This window comes from Chinchilla lanigera, unplaced genomic scaffold (assembly GCF_000276665.1).
Source record: "Chinchilla lanigera isolate Chin_1 unplaced genomic scaffold, ChiLan1.0 scaffold00050, whole genome shotgun sequence".
Taxonomy (NCBI): domain Eukaryota; kingdom Metazoa; phylum Chordata; class Mammalia; order Rodentia; family Chinchillidae; genus Chinchilla; species Chinchilla lanigera.
In genome coordinates, this window is record NW_004955451.1 from 3,059,180 (window position 1) to 3,075,153 (window position 15,974).

At 42.6% G+C, this 15,974-nt stretch overlaps 1 pseudogene; it reads right to left on the minus strand.

Annotated features, from left to right (window-relative positions):
• Positions 1–12,470: 12,470 nt before the first annotated feature.
• Positions 12,471–15,521, minus strand: LOC102006532 (annotated as a pseudogene).
• Between the last annotated feature and the right edge of the window lie 453 nt (positions 15,522–15,974).

Genomic DNA, 15,974 nt, shown 5'->3' on the forward strand with positions numbered 1-15,974 from the left:
GCTTGTGAGAAGCCTAGCAAGCTGTCAAATGTAATAAGTGCTCCATAGATGTTAGTTACTATCACTGTTTTTCATTTTTTTTTGGCAGGGGGATGAGACAGGGTGTAGTTCAGCCTGGCCTTGAACTCACTTTGTAGCCCAGGCTGGCTTTGAACTTGCAGCAGTCCTCCTGCCTCAGCCTCCTGAGTGCTGGGATTACACTAGTGTGCCACCACACCTGGCAACTGTTATTACATTTCATTTCACTATTTTTCAAGGTTTTTTTCGGCATAGCTACTCTTCTTAGCTGAAAAACAATGTGTGGGTGGTATGGTGGTAATTATAGCCCCATTTTATAGTGTAAGAAATAGAAAAAGAAATGTTATTTACCAGGGCTAAGAGATTTTCCTAGGGCCACATGGACAAGAACGCACATCTCTGACTTCTAGCTGAGTATTCCTTCTGCACAGAACTTAAATTCTGAGACAAGGACTTCAGCAAAAGGAGAAGCTTAGTAGTATATGAAAGGAAAAATCCTTCACAGCTTTCATCCAGAAATTGTTACTCAACTAGAAATATTGTGTGGACATCTATTTCTGGCAGCCTAGAAAGCGAAAGGGCCATTAGCTGTGATGTGATTAGACCCTGGTTTGAATCACAACGAACGTACATTTTAAAGTGCTTTTGGAGTCTCATGAAAAGGCTCAAAAAGAAAAACAAATGAGCTCAACAAGAACAGGAACCAATGCGCAAGCATAAAAGGCAGAGTTGTAGTGTGGAGAGGCCAGCATGGTCCTGGATCAAGACGGCGCTGGCAGGTCCGCTTCGCACTGTGGAATCGCACCTGAGGGCCCCTGAACCCGTTCGAGAGGGAGCCCCCATCAGCCCTGCCTTAGAGCTCCCCACAAAATCAAATGCAAGCACTCTCCGGAGGAAAGCAGCTCCCAGGGTGGGTCCTTGGGATTGCCACAAATTAAATAAAAAATGAATTTACAATGAAAACCCCAACACATAAGCGTCATGAGCTACAATGCATAGAAACAGCAGACCATAAGTTTGTGTCTGTGAGATCTGAAGAATTAGAATTGGAATTGTCACATGCAGAGTATTAAATAATTTTTGGTGAACCATTTTTAAAGAGCACAAGTGTAATCCAATAGAGGAAAATAATAAATGGATTGTTAAAATGACCAGAAAGATTAGCTAAAGGAACTGAATTAGAAGCCAAGTTCTTGATGCAGGCCTATCATCCCAGACCTGGGGAGGTTGAGGCTGAGGCAGGAGAGTTCTAGGCCAGCCTGTGCTACAGAGCAAGACCCTGTCTCAAAAAATAAAATAAAAATAAAATTTAAAAATGGAGCCTTTACATCCGATAGATAGAGAGTAGACAGATAACGATTTTGAAATTAGTAACTTGAGAATGTGCTAAATGAGTAAAAAACAACTAAGCCAGGATTAGTGATGTGGACAATGTATCTCAGGAGATGAAAGATACCAAAGAGGCCGGGTCTGGTGGCACGTGCCTGTAATCCCAGCACTCGGGAGGCTGAGGCAGGAGGATCTTTGGGAATTTGAGGCCAGCCTGGGCTACAAAGTAAGCTCAAGGGCAGCCTGAACTGCATAGAGAGACCCTGTCTCAAAAAGACAAACAACAAAACAAAACAAAACAAAACAAAGCACAAAAGATACCAAAGAGAAGAAAATAAGACTTGAAAGGCAGAAGAGTCAGTAACATATGGTAATCAGAGTTCTGGAAGGAGACAGAAAGGTGGTACTGGAAAACATAATGCCAAGAAGTTTCCTGAGCTGATTAAAGGTGAACTCACAGATAACAAAAGCCATCAGAGATCAAGCATGATAAAAGAAGATGAAACTGCATGAACACCAAAAATAAAGACGTTCCAAGTCCCAGAAAAGAGCTGGGGACACGGCTCAGTGGTGGAGTGCTTGCCAAGCAGTGTGAAACCCTCGGTTGATCCCCTGCACCGCCAAAAACAAAACAAAACAAACAAAAAGTTCCACGGAAGGAACGCTTACAAAGAGCAGGCAATAAATGATCAGATTTGTTTTTTTTTTAAAGTAAATACAACATAGGTTATTAGCACTCAGTGCAATCCTGGGTAATACTTACTATTATTTCTTTTACAGTAAGAAAACTGGGGAGGAGGGAAAGTTCAGGTTCCTACAGATACACAGTAACATAATTCAGCACAGGAGCACAGTAGAAAAAGCAGGGCCTACCTGAGTGTGGTGGCGCACACCTGTAATCCCAGCGTTCAGGAGGCTGAGGCAGGAGATCATTGGGAGTTCAAGACCAGCCTGGGCTACTAAGTGAACTCAAGGCCAGCCTGAACTGCATAGCAAGACCCTGTCTCAAAAAGACAAAAAAAAAGAAAAAAGAAAAAGCAGATCCTAAAACTGCTTCAGCCATACAAAACAAAATGGATGAATGTTAGCAATATATATGTACCACATAATACATATTATACTGAGTGTTAGCAACATATATGTGTCATCTAAATCATGTAATGTTGAGTGAAAAAGGTCACAGAAAACTACAGAATACAGTTTTTATAGAGCTCACAAATGAATGCAGTACGTTGCTTAGAAATATATGCACACAGACCCGGGGATATAGCTCAGCGGCACAAGCACCTGCCTGGCAAGTGCAAGGTCCTGAGTTTGATTCCTGGTACCAAAAAATAAAAAAATAAAAAATATATATATATACACATGATTAAATGACTTTTAAAAAGCAAGAGAAAAAAAAGCAAGAGCTATATACATAAAATTCAGGGTAGTGGTTATCTCTTGAGAGGAGGTACAGAAGGATGGAACAGCAAGAAACACGCTATAAAGGCAAAATTAATGTTCCAGTTCTCAGACCAGGTGGCAGGTAACAGGCACTCATTTGATTGTTTTGTTTCAAATTAACGCGGCACTCTTTTCAGCTTCAGTGAGCTCTCCAAAGATTGTTAACCTCCCAGGCTGTGTTTCTGAATTGTAATATGGCCACAATAATGTTATCTATGGCATACAGTTACTTTCAAGATTTCAAAGAGCATGGAGCTAAATGTATTGGCCCAGATTGCAGACACTTCAGTATTGGTAACAAGTGTGCAGTTATGGATCCTGGAGAAAAGAAGATGTTTTTTATATCTATGAGGCTAAAATGGGTCTATTGTATCTAATTAGTTTTGCCTCAGTTCTTTTTATGAAAATAATAAATTGACTGATTTAAATGGTCGTGTACACAAGAAGGTATCACCAGACTAAATGTATCCTCTCACAGGCTTGCTTAGTTACATGGACTTGGCCAGTATTCTTTTGTACATGTCACATGCTACATAAGAAAAATAAAATATATTGCCAGGGACTAATTTGCAACTAGATTTTGATAAGGTCTATATGAAAATCAATGGTTAATCATTTCAATTTAAGGGTAAAGCCTATAATCAGGTGGGAGAATTTAATTGCCAACCAAACCTTTGTAGTGAATCTCAAAAATGCTTTCTGTATAAGTCATGGAAGACAGTCATGGGATCCTGGCCCAGGATTTTAAATTCCTGGTCTTTTATGTGCTCTCCACATGGAACAGTTTATTCACACAGTTCTAATAAGAAGTGTGCTACTCACATCACTTGGATGAATATTTTTCAACTTCACATTCCAGGTAGAACAAAATTCTATGTAAGAAATATTTCTGGGAAAACTATGTTAGAGAAACCTAGTTTAATTTGGTATATGAGGTCATGTATTTAAGCAGGTAACTAATAAAAAATTCATATCTTAAATTTTTTTTGTTTTGGCATTAGGGTTATAAAATATACTGTAAACATGTGCTAATAAAAATAAAAACTAAAAAAGGATTATAAAATAAATTCACTTTCTCATCTCAGTAATTTTAAGAGCCAACTAGCTCAATTTTAAAGTAATTAAATACACCTGGGTTTCTGTTATAGCAAAAGACATTTACTCGATAAAATGTTCATAGAGGTATTTGTACTGGACTAAATTTACATATTAATCAAGTTCTAATTGCTCTTTTTAGTAAATTTTATGCAAATATATTTACTGCCATTTAAATAATTTTCAGAATGTTTGGAAAGTGCCCAAACCAAAATCACTACTGCACAATTAGAAAGCAAAATCAAAATTGTCAGATATGTTCATATTACAGTAAGAGGAAGAACTCTTTGAAATGACACTGTCTTAGTTTTCAGTCCTATATTATAATAAATTCAAAATTACTGGAGCAATGTAAAGTGATTTATCCTATCTCTATATTCACCTTGTACTATAATAGTTTGTAATTATCACTAAGACATCCCTAAATTGGATTAGTTAGCTGCCAACATTGACTTTTACGTGTGTGTATGTGTGTATGTGTTTAGTGAATACTCTCTGTCCTAGTCAAAGTCCATAAAATTGATCTTCCCTAAGGAATTTCACTAAAAAATGTCAGCTTCTCACATCTTCTTAGTATAGTAGACTAAGAAGATACACGGTAATGCAATGGCAAAAATAAACACTGAAATGATACCCAGGATTTTCTTTTTTATTTTTGGTACTGGGAATTGAACTCAGGACCTCACACTTGCCAGGCAGGCACTTGTGCCACTGAGCTATATCCCCGGCGACACCCAGGATTTGGAAGCAGATTTATTTACATCGATGGGCACAGATAAGGATCATTCCCAGAATATCACACCCCAATCTCTGGTAGTCTAGGGCTTATACTGGATAAGCAAACAGGAAGTACAGAGGGGAAAGGTTTGTCAATTGGGGATTGATTTTTACAATATGCATCATAATGACCAGCTATGCATCCCAGGGATCGTTTCTAGGGACAGAAGGAACTGGAACTGGAACAGGAACTATTACCTGGGCAACTAACCACCTGAAGTATACTGGCTGGGGGGGATTTTCTGCTACATTTACACACACACACACACACCCCGCTTTAGTTTCCCTGGCAAATCTTTGCTGGGCATATGATATGTGATCTGAGACAAGGCCAAACTGGAATTTAGCCCCATCTGTTCTGTAACATTACTCTGGCAAGGTAGTAAGGGAGTTAATCTGATGTAGGAGAGTGTTCGTTGTGGCTTGGACATTCATCAAATCTTTGTCAAGTGTTTGATTGATCATCCTATTGTCTTGGGGCAACTGTCCATTGAGTTAAAGGCAAAACGCCACAGCTAGCAAGGTGAGGTAAGCAAGGACTTGGGTAAGCAGCCTGAAAAGATGTAAAACCCAAGGGGAATAGATCTGGAACAATCCTGTGAATGATGTCCTCAGGCTTCAGCCATGTGTGGACTGGTCAGCATATGTTGTCCCTTCAGAGGAGCTGTCCAGGTAAATTTTCAGTGGATCTAAGGCTGACTTTGATCTCCTGGGAATACCGGGTAAAGTTTTTCTGGCTGGAGTTGATATTTCAGTCAGTTGGATCCCCAGAGGGGGCCTAGGCCTCTGGACCAGATTATTTTGTGTCCTTGGTGGCAGGTTTCCAAACAGCAGCAGGAAGCAGTCTGCTGTGCGGATCATCCCTGCAGGAGGGTTTTGGCCAAGACAGTTTTGTCCAAGGTGACCACAGCATATCTAGGCTGTCAGACTCTGTTCCTAACAGAGCTACTTCTATCCATAAACAGGGTGTACTCAGCATCTGTCAGGGGTCCATTTTTTAGAACAGTTCATCCCAGAATACAGCATGTGGCACCTAGACAGTTAGGTCTCTGTCTAAGGTGAGCTTGTCAGCTTTCTTGGTCACAAAGACAATGGCTGTTAGAGCTTGGAGGCAAAGAGGGGAGGCAGCTCTCAGAGGCCATTGGGCACTCCCAGGGACTGCCAGTCAGAGTAAGTATGCAGAAGGCAGCAGCTCCAAGAAATGTACAGTTTCCTTCTTGTAACCAGTTTCTGTCAGATTTTGTAGCAGAGCTTTTGTGTAGGAAATGTATACAGAGGGCCATTTGGGTGGCATTGGCAGCTTGGAGATCTTGAACTGGCTTTACAGGCAGGAGAGATGTACCATTTCGTGTATGTAGGGGTTGCCTTGGGACAGAGCTCTATCACCAAAGGGGCATGGTTGACAGCAATCCCTGGGGGTGAGTCCTTTGTCCGTACTTCTGGAAATGAGTCTCTCAAAATTTCAGGGTTATGATTATCAGGCACTTCAGGCTGGTAGAGGTGCTATCCTTTCTCCTGGGGTACAGTCAGAGTCAATATCAAGTCTGGGACAGTAGACTCGAGTGTGAGGGGGGCTGGTCATGTCCCAAGAGAGGTATAGGGCACTCAAGCATATACAGGAATTCATGTTTGTGTCCATCAGTCTCACAAGATCTGCACTGGCAGACTTTCTTTTCAGTGGGGGCTCTAGTGGGTAACCTCAATGACTTTAGACATGTTTATTGGCTCCTGCTTCCTGCTTTGAGGTATGCCAGGAGAGTAGTGTGGTACTGATCTAAGGCTTCACAGCCCTCTGTTGCATTACAATCCTAGTTTGGACACACTCAGGGGAGGACTGTGTTCACCCAAGCATCAGAATCGACCACAGTGGCAGGGACTTTTGACTTTAACCAGACTTGGGCCCCATCTACAATACAATGGCATTCTTCATGATTAAACAGCATCAGAAGGAGTTGCTGACAGTAGAGCAGGAGGCTGTGATACAGGAGACAGAACTAGCAGTGGTGGCAATGCAGCTGGCTGAGCAGCTTAGGGTTGATGAATGTAAGGAGGAGGTAGGTTGGATGTGGGATCCTTGGGCAGAACAGGATAAAGCTTTTTGAGCTTGGGCTGAACCGGACAGCCTCTCAGATGGCCTTGTGGATTTGTTTTGATGACACAGGTGTGGAGCCAAGGTGGGAGGGTTTTTAACTCCTTATGGCAATTGAGTCCCAATGAGCTGGCTTTTTATCTCAGGATTTTCCCAGCTGATGGCCAGGCCTGAAGGTGAGTCTTTAGTTCGTACCTCTGGGAGGAGAGTTTTCAGAACTTCAGGATTGAGGTTATCTGTCTCAGGCCAATGCAGGCATCATTTTCCTCTCAGGGAACAGTCAGAGTTGAAAGCACAAGGTTAAATGCGAGGGAGGCTGACTGGCTTGGTGTGAAGGCGATGTCCTCCCAGGCAGCAAGTTTATGCCTGGCAGAAGGGGCGAGAGGCAAGAGTCCCAGGAGTCCTGGTGTTGTAACTTTTTGACAGAGGGAACTTTTGAAGGCAGAGAGTTCTGTTCCATTGTCTACCAGGAAAGTCACAGGTTTGCCCCCAACTTTTGCAATGACCTCAGGCTCTCAGAGGCCTGCTTTGATAGAGCTCTGTCTGTCCTATCTATTTGGACCTGAGAGGGCACAACTCATTTGTCAGGGCTGACAGTCCAATTTTCCTCAGTTAAAATGTGCAGCTCAGAAGTAACTGCTGACAGTCATCTCAGGAGGGCGTTAAATGATGCCCTCTGACCAGGATAGGTGTGTCTCCTGGGGGCCGCTGTGGCCAAATGCAGGCAAGGAACCAGACTGGTTCAATTGGCTGGAAGTAGATGAGTCAGGAGCAGGGGACACAACTGCAGCAGCCAATGAGGGTGCCAAGGTGGAATTCTCAGGAAGAATGGGCCACTCTGTCCTTTTATTTTCTTTGAGATGCAGACAGCAGTTTGGTTTCATTTTTAGCTCTGTAAAAGCCCCTTTTCCTGCAATCAGAGACGGTGGGTTTTAACTAATTAGTTCCCATTCTATCTCCCTATTGTGTATGTTGTATACCTTAAACAATAGTGCAACAGATAAAGGGCCAGTGCCCCTCAGAGAGAGACCATTCAGATGCCTGCCTGCCTGCACCCCTCTCAGGGATTTAGGCATGACTTAGCTAACGAGGGTGTGAGGCTTCCACTATGCCATATGTTGATTGCCACAGAACCACAGGTGAGGGCCCAATCAGTTACAGCAAACAGTGCACCCAGTCTGGGTGTACAGATGGAGCAGCCTTTTGCTTACACTGCCTGTTCCACTCACTCACACATTCATTCAACAGACACTCGGAGGTTAAACATTCCAACCCCGTTCCATTGAGGGTGACCTTAACTAACAAGTGTTGATCAAGCTCTTCTTCTGCTCAAATTGAGCCTGACTGACAGACTGAAAAGTTGGGGTATCACAGGGGGGTCTTACCAGAATCAGACAGGCTGGCAGGCAGGCAGACAGATAGACAGTCAGACAGATTGCATCCTCCTCCCTTTGGGGTCTGATGTAAGCTGCTCAAGCAGGGATCCAGGGATCCTCCTCCAGACCTCTGAGAGGGTCTCAAGGAATCTTGAGGCTGTGCCTTCCCATCAGGACCTGGAGAGGTCCTTGCTCCATCTGTGAAGGACACAACCAGTGACCAAACAGGTCAGCATGGTCTGTCTTCCCAGTCAACGCACCAGACGCAATGGCAAGCAGAATCACCAAAACAACACCCAGCATTTGGAGGCAGATTTATTTATGTTGATGAGCAGTGATCAGGATCATTCCCTGAATATCAGGCCCCGATCTCTGGTGGTCTAAGGCCTATCTTGGATATGCAAGTAGGAAGTACAGAGGCAGAATGGCTTGTCAATTGGGGATTGGTTATGCTTCATAGTGACCAGCTTTGCATTACAGTGACCAGCCATTTCTAAGACCCCAGAAGCAACCAGACCTGGAATAGGAACTATTACCTGGGCAACTAACAAACTGAAGTATACTGGTTGTAGGGAGGGCATTTTCTGCTACAGAAATATGGGGATGTTATATGTGCAGATATACATATGCAATTTTGCCTTCATAAAAAAGGAAGATTAATTTGTTTTCACAGGAGTAAAACCAGCTTAATGGTTCATTAGTTTTAATGCACTAGAGCTAGAAAAAACTAGGCATGGTGGAACACAGCTGTCATCCCAAGTACTCTGGGAAACTGAGGTTGGAGAATTGTGAGTTCAAGCCCAGCCTGGGCAACTTAGCAATTTAGGGAGATCCTGTCTCAAAATAAAAACTAAAAATGGACTGAGACTGTAGCTCAGTACTAAGTCCTTGTGTCCAGTTCCCAGTACCAAAAAATAAAAAGAGGAAGAAATCACTGAATTCGTTTTAGTATAATTTTTATTCACCTGATAAGTAATATAACTTGAAATTAGATATATAATTTTCTAGGAAAGTGGGAAGGATTTTAAGATAAATAAGCTCTCAAACTGCTTCCCTGGTCTGTATTTATTAATATGTCTGGTATGGTAGTCACTTTTCTCATTGCTAAGACAAAATACCCAACACCCAAAGCTAAAGGGGGAAAGGTTTATTTAGCTCACACCTTTTACAGGTCTCAGTCCATAACTGGCTGGCTCCAAGGCAGAGTGGTTTAGCAGGGGGGCATCACAGAGGAGAAACAGTTCATGGCATGGCAAAAGGTATCAAAACAAGCAAGGGATGATAAAGGTGTCTTTCTGCCCCTTTTATTTTATCCAGAATACTGGGATCGGGGTAGTGCCAAACCAGTCAGTGGGATGATTTAGTGATCACACAGCTTAATCCCAGCATCACACACTCCAGATTCAGCCACCTCTGAAAAAGCCCCACCTGTGACTGCATAAGGCTTTGGGGGGACAAGCCATAACACCTGGTCTCCTATATATTGCCTATGAAACTCTCCTTTTTTGTTTGTTTGTTTTTTTTTTTTAAAGGGGGAAAGATTTATTTAGTGCACAGTTTGTAGAAGTTTCAGTTCATAATCAGCTGGCTCCAAGGCAGGGTGGCACATGGCAGAGAGGCAAGAGTTCATGGCAGTGGAAGACAGCAAAATCAACAAGCAAGAGCAAAAGATGGAAACAAGCCCTTTTTTACCTTTATCTTATCCAGACTGCTGGGATTAAGGCGTTGCCAGTCGAATCAGTGGAGAGATCCAGCAGTCATCCAGCCTTAATCCCAGCACCCTTAGTCCCAGCACTGCCCTATGAATCAGTCACAAACCCTAGATTCAGCTGCCTCCAAAAAGCCTGTCCCCCATGACTGCATGAGACTTTGGGGAGACATCCAGACACAAACTATAACATTCTGCCTCTGGTCCCCCAATAATTCACATACATCCCTTTATGCAAAAAGCATTTAGTCCATCATCAACAAGAGGTGCCAAGGTCCTAACAGATTCAGCATTGCTGAAAAGTCCAAGTCCCAAGTCTCCTCCAAGATTTAAGGCAAATTCTTAGCTGCAAGCCCCTGAACAAATGAAAAGAAAGTTAAAAACACTTCCAACATTTAATGGCAGAAGGTAGACATTTCCATTCCAAAAGTTATAAACAGAGGGATACAAAGGAATAGGACCAAAGTAAGTCCAAAATCCAGCAGGGCAAACATCAAGTCTTGTAGTTCCATGTGCAGCATCCAAGGCAATCTGTGGCAAGATGTGAACTCTAAAGGGCCTGGATGGTTTCACCCCTATGACACTTCTGGTGGTTGCAGCTCCCACCGCTCCTCTCTTGGGCCTGCTCTGCTTCCTTCTTGCAGTTTTCCTTAGACAATCCACACTGCCTAATGAAAACTGGCTTCTCCAAACTTCTGGGGAGTCTACTGCACCTTTGGCTTCACATTCACAGCTTTACACATTGCCCTCTCAGGGACACACTGCCTGCCCCCCCCCCCAGGCCTTCTGAAATCTGTATGAAAGGCTTCTTAACCCCACAACGCTTGCATTTTGCATGCACCTAAAACCAGTGCCACCAAGTATGTAAACATCGTATTGTCTCCCTTGTGAGAAGCTGAAAGAGTAAATGTGATCCAGGATGTACAGTAGATATTGTAAAATGGGAAGAAACTTCAAAAGGAAAGAGAAACTGGTTTAGGGAAAAGGGAAAAAAGGAAGGGAAAAGACAAGGGAAAAAAATGTATAAGTATGTACAAAGATAGTTAAGATAGCTGTGCTGCTGATTTCTCTCAGTTCATTGAAGGGATACGTTTGTGCTAACATTGTTTGGACAATTAAATGCTGATGGCTTTGTTGTTATCTTCAAATCAGTTACTCTAAGTAACTGATTTGGAATTTTGGTTTTTTGTTCTTTTCTTTAAAATAAAATTAAATTAAATTAAAACCAGTGCCATGTGGATGGTGCCAAGGTCTGCTGCCAGCTGGAGCAGTAGCCAGGCTTCCCTCTCAGTTGGCTATAATGGTCGAGTGCCTGGATGGCTGAGCACTCTGAATCCAATTCCAAGGAACAAATTCTCAATGCTGCCGCCATTCTGGAACATAGTGCAGCAGCTTCCTCTTGGAAACATGGCGCTCTGCGGCTTTCTTCTCAAAGCAAAGTCTTTCACTTTCGCAATTCTGAGGCTGCAAAGGGTGGAGACCTGCTGCTTCTTGTGATGCCCTCAAGCCATTTTTTTTCTATTCTTCTATTCCTTCTCAGCACTCAAGATCTTCCCAGCTCTACCTTTGCAGTCCACCCTTTCCGGCCAAATTCAAAATGTTTTAAATCATTCCACCGGCGTCTTTGCAGTTGATTCTCAACACAGCTCTGTCTGAAAGCAGCCATGCCACAGCCTCCATGTTAGACTGCTTTGAAATTTCTGTTTAGTCTGTTGCCCTTAATCTCAGTCTCAGGAAAAATCTCTGGACATGAGCAAGATGCAGACAAACTTTCTTCCAGCCGTAACATACATCATCTGGATTTCAACAGCTAGTGCAGTCCTTCTTTCCAGTAGAATCCTCCCGAACCCGGTCTTTACCGGCCAGATTTCTATCAGCTTTCTGGTCTTCTGAGCTCTGACCAGAATCTCCCATACAGAACAGCCTAATGCATTCCAGATCTACTTTTTCTGCCAGCATCTCCAAACCTTTCCAATCTCTTGCCCCAAGCCACTCCCAAGGCTCTTGAACTACACGGTCAGGTACAGTCACAGCAACGGCCCCACTCTGGTGCCAAATTCCTGTTTTAGTTATTTTTCTCTCATTGCTGAGACAAAACATCCAACACCTAAAGTTAAAGGAGGAAAGGTTTATTTAGCTCACAGTTTGTAGAGGTTTCATCCATAATCAGTCGGCTCCAAGGCAGGGTGGCACGGCAGAAGGGCAACAGTTCGTGGTGGTGGAAAACAGCAAAAGCAACAAGAGCAAAAAGGTTTGATTTGTTTTTAACTTTTTAAAGTATATTTTTAACAGTGCCTATAAATTTGACAAAATATTGAGTTTCAATGCATATATGTTGATCAGATTCACCCAAATATTACACTTCTTTAAGCCCCTTTTCCCTTCCTCTTTCTCCCCACAGCCTTCCTTCTACTTTCATGACATCTTTTTTTGAACCACTCATTTACATATTTTACTTGGAAGTGTTTACGCCAGTACAGTGAAACTAAGCTTTAGAGATAATGGATGTCATTAGTCTAGATATCATCAGTTTATGATAAAAGAGACATGGAAATGATTTACATGATGAAAGATTGCAGAACTTCAGTGGAATGGGCAGCGTTGTGTGATGCCATTTCAACAGTGATTTTCTTCACGCTACATATTTTCCAAGAATATCACCCTCTCTGAATAAGAAATAATCCTTATCCTCTAGAACTACTTTGGTGCGTCCATATTCTGGAAGAAGAACGTTATCTCCAACTTTCACACTGACTGGTTGGATATCTCCACCCCTTCCCTTGGAGCCCGACCCCACAGCTCCCACAGTTGCCTGCAGTACTTTGCCGTGAGATTTTTCTAGAAACATCGTGCCTCCTTTGATGACAGTTTCAGGGACGCTCCTTTCAACCAATACACGTCAAACCACGGAAGAAACTTCCCAAATGCCTGCCCTGCCCTGGCTCCTGCCCTGGCTCCTCTGCGCACCTCAGACTCCGCTATCACGCCACCTCCGCAGAGAGAAACCTGCACTCCGGCCAGGGACACGCCTTAGGCCGTCTTTGTTAGATCTGACATAGTAAGGAGAACAATAGCACTCTTCTGTTTTTTGAGACAAGGCCTCAATATGGAGCCCTGCTGGTTCCAAACTTGCAGTTTTCCTGCCTCAGCTTCTCAAGTGCTGGGAAGTTTTTAGTTATAAAAGTGACATTCACTACTTTATGTTATATTTGTGAACAAACCAAACCCAGACTTTCTATAGATTCACAAATTCCACATATTTTCGCCATCCAAAAACACATAAATATTTCCAGCTCCAGACTATAATCTCTCAGTGTCTCAGTCTCTTCTCCCCCTCATCACCTGCACTATATTCCTTTGAATATGTACTTTTCAAATTCTGCCTAATACCAATCTTTTTAAAAGTGTATTTGTAGCCTATATGTAGTAGACTAAAATTTGTAAGACGAGTCCAGAGGCCTGCATGGCTCCTCAAACTTAGCACACATCAAAAAGACAGCAACACCACAAGCAAACAGATCTCTATCATGTAAAGTTTGGTCTATGGGGAGACAAATCAACTCGGGCAGAGAAAAGCAAAATACAAGAGAACCAAAGAAAGTTTCCTTCTACCTAGTGCCGTTTGCTGAAGCCTGGCTGCCTCTCTCCCTGAAATAACCTTTCATAATATGTAATAAATCCCTCTCTGATTTTAAGCTACTTCAAGTTGGTTTTTGTTACCTGCATCAAGAATCCTAATGTACATATTTAGGCTAAACTATTAGTTTTATCTAATAATTTATTCCATTGCACTGACCCAGTGATTCTCAGCTAATCTTTTTAATTTTGCTTTAGAGTATACCACCATGCCCAGTTTATTTTATTTGCTATTAGTTTATTTTTAGAGACAGGGTTTCATTATGCTGTTCAGGATGGCCTTCAACTCACTTTGTAGCCCAGGCTGGGTTCAAACTTGCAGCAATCTTCCTGCTTTAGCCTCCCAAGTGCTGGGATCACAGGCGTGTGCCACCACACCCAGTTCATGCCTGTTTTTTTTTTTTTTTTGGTTGTTTTGTCTTGCTTTCTAGTTCAAGCTGGCCTTGAGCTCACTTTGTAGCCCAGGCTGGTTTCAAACTCACAACAATCCTCCTGCCTCAGCCTCCCAAGTGCTGGGATCACAGGCATGGGTCACCATGCCCGGCTCTCATGCCCAGTTTAATCTTTTTAATATTTTATTGATGTCATGGCATTAAGAATCCTTTCATTAAAGAAACATGCCTAGGGCCAGGCATAGTGGCACATGCCTGTGATTCCCCCAGCACTCCAGAGGCTGAAGCAGGAGGATCATCACAAGTTCCAGTCCAATCTGGGCTATATAGTGAGTTTAAGGACAGTCTGAACTATAAGCAAGACCCTACCTCAAAAAAAGAAAAGGAAAGCAGAAAGAAAAAAAGAAGGAAAGAGGGAAGAAAGGGAGGAAGGAAGGAAGGAAGGAAGGAAGGAAGGAAGGAAGGAAGGAAGGAAGAAAGAAAGAAAGAAAGAAAGAAAGAAAGAAAGAAAGAAAGAAAGAAAGAAAGAAAGAGGAAGAAAGAAAACAAGAAATGTGCCTAGGGCTGGGGCTGTAGCTGAATGGTAGAGCACTTGCCTAACTGCAGGATGCTTTGAGTTCTATCCCTAATACTATTTAAAAAAAAAAAAAAAGTACCTCAACCCTATCTCAAAATTTTAAAAAATTTAAAAGTGTTGGGGATATAACTCCATGCAAAGGCCCTTGGTTCAACCCCTAGTACCTCATGGCAAAACAAAACAAAAATCTCAGTGAGCATAGCAGCCAAGGGGCATCTGTTTTAGAAGGCTACCACTTCTTGTTTAGGTGGTTCACAAGTTATGCGGCGCAAGTACAGAGTTTTAGATGATAAATGAAAGGAGCAAAAGGCTCTCAAAGTACCAGCGATCTGCAACATAGGTAAATCTCTATCTTTGAAGCCTCATGCTGAAGCCAGGTGCTTAGCTTTATGACTTCCTTCTCTCAAAGGACAAGATAAGAAGAAAAATATACAAAAGTCAGTTATCAGAAAGGGATTATTAGTTTTGTTTAAAAAACATAGTACTTTGGGGATTTGAATGAAAGCACTAGTTTAAACAATTCCTGGCATGAATAAATATTCAAAAGACAGTACGCAAACTTTCTTGTCTTGGGCTTATAGAAGTACTCAGGACACTACAGTATCATGAGTGTTTGTCTTTGCAGTTTTTCCTTGTTCATCTGAAAAGTTTTTCTACCTAGGTATCTTTTAGGAACCAGAATTATTTATTTATTTATTTATTTATTTATTTATTTATTTATTTTTAAACCAGACTTAGATACAAAGCAATGGCAGCTTGGATTTTGCCCGATAGAATGAGTCAATGAATGCAACTTCTTTCGGTTAGCGACGGCTCATTAACAGCCGAGTGGGCATGCTTTAAATTAACCTGATGTACAAGAGCCAGTTCAATAGTAAATCTAGGAATTAAGGTCTCCACGAATCCGTGTTTGGAAAGAGTTCCTCAAAGTGTGTACATTTTGTAATCAGCGTTGTAGCATCACTGGGACGGAACTCACACGTAGCGCTTCGCTGGAGTCTTGCAGGGCAAGGACTGTGTCTGTTGTTGATATTTTTGTTGTTTCCGGAGCTGAGGATTGAGTCGGGACCTCCCGCATGCGAGGCAAGCGCTCCACCACCGAGCACCTGGTGTGAACTGGAGAGCTGAACAGCGGTGTGTGAAGCTGGGTTAGTAACGGTGTTAGGAGAGCTGGCTCAGAGGACAGATCAAATCGTATGGAGATAATGTAGCAAAAAGGGCAGAGGCTAACGGTTAGGAAAACATGGGAAGCTGTGAAGGTGAGTATGAAACACAATTCTGTTCATCCCGAAGTGCAGCTGCACCCAGGATTTGGAAACTGGCAAGTTTCTGTCTCTTTCAGGGGATTGTGTGGGATCTGCTCAGTGACTGAGGTCGGCAGTGAGGAGAGGGACCGCTGTTCGCAGAGCGCCTCCCTTAGTGGCCTGTGCTCCTATGGTATCGGGGTAGGTGTGTGGATAGTAACCACACATTCAGCTGCATGGGGAATGTAAGTTTATTTTCCTGTAACCGTTAGTTTCTCTTATACACT